Source organism: Lupinus angustifolius, chromosome LG01 (assembly GCF_001865875.1).
Source record: "Lupinus angustifolius cultivar Tanjil chromosome LG01, LupAngTanjil_v1.0, whole genome shotgun sequence".
NCBI lineage: Eukaryota > Viridiplantae > Streptophyta > Magnoliopsida > Fabales > Fabaceae > Lupinus > Lupinus angustifolius.
The window spans coordinates 10137941-10143692 of NC_032009.1; the positions used below are offsets into that span (position 1 = coordinate 10137941).

Below are 5752 nucleotides of genomic sequence, written 5' to 3' on the forward strand. Positions count from 1 at the left end.
GTATGCTTCCTCTAAAGCACCTGTAACATCATCAGACACGACCTTTCTCTTCTCTTTTGAAGAAGATTCGTCAAATTGAACATGGATAGACTCTTCTAATTGCATTGAATATTTATTAAACACCCTAAAGGCTTTGTTATACATCGAGTACCCCAAAAATATTCATTCATCGGCTTTTGAATCAAATTTTCCTAAAGCCCGCTTTCCATTATTTAAGATAAAACATTTGCATCCGAAAGCGTAAAGATGGGATATGTTTGATTTACGGCCTTTCTAAAGTTCATAAGGATTTTTATTTATATTAGGCCTTAGAAGTACTCGATTTATGACATAGCATGCAGTATGGACTACATCTGCCCAGAAATATTTGGGGATATTACTTTCATTAAGCATGGTTCTGGCTAATTCTTGTAGAACACGATTCTTCCTCTCAACAACTCCATTTTGTTGTGGAGTGCGAGGAGTAGAGAATTGATGTAAAATACCATGCTTATCACAAAATTTATCAAACTGGAAGTTCTCAAATTCTCCCCCGTGATCACTACGTATATATACTATTTTCAGGTTAAGTTGGTTTTGGATTTGCTTGGCAAGATTTTTAAAAGATTTGAACGCATCGCTTTTTGCAGATAGAAATAATGTCCATGTAAATCGGGAGAAATCATCAACAATAACTAAGGCATAATAGCTACCTCCAAAACTAATGATTTGTGATGGCCCAAACAAGTCCATATGGAGTAACTCCAAAGGCCTTGAAGTGGAGATCACATTTTTCTTTTTTAAAAGAGTTTTTTATTTGTTTGCACTTTTGACAAGTGTCACAAATCTCTTTGGTTTTAAATAAAACATTTTGAAAACAAAGTAGTGACATCATCCAAATTAACCATGTAAATATTATTTATACGATGACCAACAAATTTAACATTATTAGATAAAATGTCACGAATAATACAACACTCAGAATCGAAAGACACACGGTTACCTTTGTCACAGAGTTGGCTTATGCTCATGAGATTATGTTCTAATCCTTCAACATAGAGAACATTTTCAATAAGAGTCTGAGATGAATTTCCAACTGTTCCGGTGCCAAGAATCTTTCCCTTGTTGTTGTCTCCGTACGTGACGTATCCTTTCCCTTTAAGTGAAAGATCCAGGAAGTTTGATCTGTCACCTGTCATATGTCTCGATATCCCTATGTAGAATAAGAAATCAAGATTACATAGTTTTGAGTTGAAAACTAATTAATTGTCGATAGAGAATTATTATAAGAGAGATTACATTCATGGTGAATTGACTTCCCTCTTTGACAATGGTGGATCTTGATCTAAATTTTAGGAGGGGCAATAATATTTAATTAAAATTTATAACAAAAATTGATTGAGTAACAAAAAATATAAAAAAGCAAACATGATTGAATCATAAGTAAATTTTTACCTATTTCTTTTTCAATATAAATCACTATATTGTCTGGAAGAAATTCATCTTATATATTATACGTAATTCAGTTTGATTTTCTTTATTGCTAAAAATAATATAGTACTTGAACTAAAATAGCTAAGATAAGATGAATAACTTAATAAAACAAAATCTGGCTAACGACATATGATTGAAAAAATTTCAAACTTAAATGACTAACAACACCAAGAACAAAATGTTAAAACTGATATCTCAAACTAATTTTTTGTTGCTCATTGCCATTCATATGATATAATTTTGGACAAAAATACATATATTATCAATATTAAATGTCTTATAAGCATTCTTAAGGTATATATTATCGATACATACAATCATATATAATTAAAGAACTTAAATCAATATCAACATCTATAACTGTAAGAGAACTTGATTCATTATATATAATTTTTATAAAGATAAACAAATTGCAGTACATTTATTTGTGAAATTATAAATTAAAACTATGTAAGCTCCAATGAATATCTACATAAAGACAACATTTGGATGTAGATAAAGTAAGAATATATGCTATTTTAAAAACATGTGTCACTCAATATGACACTTTTTATAATTTAAAAGTTTAATAATTAAATATATTTTTTAACAATTACAACAAGTGATACCTAGAACGACACACTTTGCGAATACAACAAATATATTTCCATAGGTAAAAAGGTAAAAAAATATTTTTAAGAAGTTTTTAAAAAAATTCAGGGGGCAGTTGCCCCCACCTGCCCCACTAATGATATGTCCCTGCTCTTAGGGAATAGTATAGACAATGTTAATGACCACAATTATCTCTTGACTCGAAGAAAAAATTAAAATATGGCACGAATTGTAACCTTACTATTAAATTCCCGTATTAATTTATTTATTTTTATTAAATGAATTATTTAAATTAAAATGAAATTAATAATAGAGGATAAATTGCTTTATTGTTAAATTCTTTTCTTTTAGGAGATAAAACATTATTATTTCATAGTTTGAATAAGATTGTTTTACAACATGACACTACTATTCTAACATGTACAATGACAAACTTTATGACAACCTCTGATTTTACATACTCCATTTTTACAGAAGTTTTCTTTACGCACTTGTTATTGCAAGAAGCATTTATACAACTATGGTTCACCTAGTCTTTGCAACACTTGTCCGAAATTCATGAAAATCATTAACATTTATTATTTAATTAGAATTCAATAGAAGTTCATGGAATATCATATTTTTAACATGACATAGAAGAAATTTGACACAGAATGCAAGGGTATTGTCAATATATTAAAGTAACAACAAATAAGTCTTGAATAAATGTAAGAAAACAGTAAAAAAATTGACTACATATATTTATATATATATATATATATAACTATTTCTATATCTATATATAAATGCAAAACATGGTGACATATGTAATGTAGTTACCACCAACATATTAAAGTATAAAGTATACTCCATACAAAAAAGATATAATAATTCTCTAAAATAAAATATTAAATATTTGACATCATAAAATTATGAAATAACACTCTTTAGGCACTTCCACTAGTGTTTATAAAATGAAAAAGTGACATTTTAGAGAATGCACTTTAATATCGAACAATATTAAGGGGTAAATTAAAATAATAAACCTGGTTGTACTATGATTAGTATGAAGAGGGCAGATAAAAATGTTCTCTTTCCCATAGCAACATTGAAATGTGTCATGCTTTTTTCTTTTGATTATTTAGACTGGTGCGTGATAATAGTGATAATACCTAGCTAATAGACAACAATATTTGTATATAGGTACATACTCACCAGTGTTGTCAATAAATTAAAGTGATAAGAAATAAGACGTTGACAAATTAAATTTGTAACAGAAAAGACGTTAATAAATTAAACTTGTAACAAATAAGAATTTACAGTCAATAAATTAGACTGGTGCTTGAAGAATGCAAGTATGCAACGGTATTGTAAAGTAATAACAAATAAGACGTTAATAAATGTAAGAAAAAACTAGTTATTCCCAAAATATAATATAGATAGTGAATAAATTACAATATTCCTGCGTGATATTTGTTGAAAGAGTTTTTTTGATATTTGCTTTATTTTGAGGCATCAAGTTTTTTATTATTTTATATAATGACAGATCGATTCTTTGTTTATCATCTCGGCTTTGATGGTATAAATTTAAATGCCGGTATAATGATTTCAAGAATATTCCATTAAATAAAAAATTTGGCTTTATTGAATTAATAATAATTTCATACCATCTCGACTTTGTTAGAATAAATTCCAACGCTGTCATAATGGTATGAATTTAGCAAATTAATACAAGTGATAATGAGTGCAATTTAATTAGTTAGTGACTTTATTTATTTATTTCAGGTTCCTTTTAACTATACCATAAAGGTCGGTCTCATTTTATTAAATTAGCCATACCATTTCTTATGAAAGGTTGATATCAAAAATAATAAAATGACAAAAGAATAAAGTTAGGAGTTAACTATACCACTTCTTCCGAAGGGTTGATATAAATAATAAATAAAGCAGTAAATAGTTAGTTGCAAAAATTAAATGATAGAAAATAAATGTTAGTTACAGAAATGTAAATTACTGAAAGTAAAAGTTAATAGTTAGATTAGTCATTATATCTGTATATTTTTCCTTTTCACAAAGATACAACTTATGAATTAAACTGCACTTTGATTCAAGGTTTCTTTGTTTATCAACAAATAAAATATCTAAGTTAACACTTTACTATTTTACATTTGCATCTCTTTCACGATTCAATTGAAGTATAGTATAGGGTTATGTCGAACCACAAGTAACACTACAAGGAAAGATCTTACTAGCTACGGTTAATGGGCCACACTAAATTATTGGTGAAACCCATCCACTTGCTACTCTAACATCTACGGTCCAATAGAGCTCTCTCTCCTTCTCCATTCCTTTTTTTACTTTTCTTTCTAGGAAAAAACTGCACAAATAGCCATTTTGCAATTTGGGTATAAATCCTTCAATAACTCCATTTACTTCAACAACTTCAAGTACTTATAGCCTTCAATTGCCTCTTCTATTGGATCTTCACCATTCCTAGGGTTTCGTCATTCAAACCAAAGCACGAAGCTCGTAAACATGGTGGCGAGATTCCTCATGAAACCTTCATCGTCGTACCACTTGATAGTTGGATTTTGCTCTTAGTTACTCTGATCTTTCACCTCACGTCACATTATGCTGTCGGTTTGTCCCCCACCGCGTCATTTTTAACTTGGTTCTTTTGTTCTTTGTGTTGTTCTTGTTTCAGCTTTATTCTTCAATGTGTAGCATGTCGTGGTGGGTGACGAAGAATGAGAATCAGGTGCAGAGTATTCCCATGGTGAATGGGGAAGTGGTGTTGTTTTTTGTGGTTGTGGCGTTGGAGGTGAGGGTAGTATATTTCATTCGTTCAGGTGCCGTCGTTGTTGAATCATATTTAGGAATGAGGCTGAATGGTTAAGATCACCATCATCAAATTGGAACCACATCATTTTCTACCATTGATGCCTCAACGGTATGTATCTGTAAATGCATTCCACAATTTAAAACCATTTTAATTAAGTGATGTTCAAAGTATATGATGATATATATAAATTATAGAGTTTTATGTTTGTTTTTAGCTTTCACTCTCACAATAACATAACATCAATCACAATTACTCTATACTGTGAACATCGCTTGATTATGGATTAATTATAATTTGCAACTTTGGATAGCTCTATGTATATAGGAAGATGGACATTGTTTCAACATGATTTTTCTACCTAGTTTTTGTAGCATATTTATGATTGAGTTATTTGAATAATTATGTGTTAGTTTCCTTAGATGAGTTGGTTATATGCATGATTGATTCATGTAGCCTACCATACCTAATGGGAAAATGCTTTAATTTGCTATTATTATAAGTCGCCTCAAACTTTTTTAATGTATTTTATGATAGCTGATTCACTATAACTAATGTTTGAACATTGATCAGTTGTTATTTCCAACTTTGGATAACTCTTTCGTAATTAGGAGACAAAGGAAATATGTTCAAGATGATTTCCATTCCTAGTTTTTGTAGCAGTAGTTATGGTCATACTATTTGATAAGTTATGCTTTAGATAGCGTTTGATGTATGAATGAAAAAATTGTTACAAAAAATGAAAGAAAATTATCTATTGCTTGCAGAATTAGGACATCAACAGAAAAGTTGATTTCTATCTATGAATTTATTTGACTTTCTTTGTATTGAATATTTTCTCTTGACCACAGACACAGACACTTTGATAGG

The 5752-nt window shown here is 29.4% G+C and overlaps 1 long non-coding RNA gene across 1 annotated transcript in view; it reads left to right on the plus strand.

The window, feature by feature from the left end:
- The window catches only part of LOC109342318, a 14418-nt gene extending 9357 nt beyond the window's left edge, over window positions 1-5061 (plus strand). Inside the window, exon 3 of the long non-coding RNA XR_002107048.1 lies at window positions 4501-5061. This is a non-coding gene — a long non-coding RNA (uncharacterized LOC109342318). The remainder of the gene's footprint in view (window positions 1-4500) is intronic.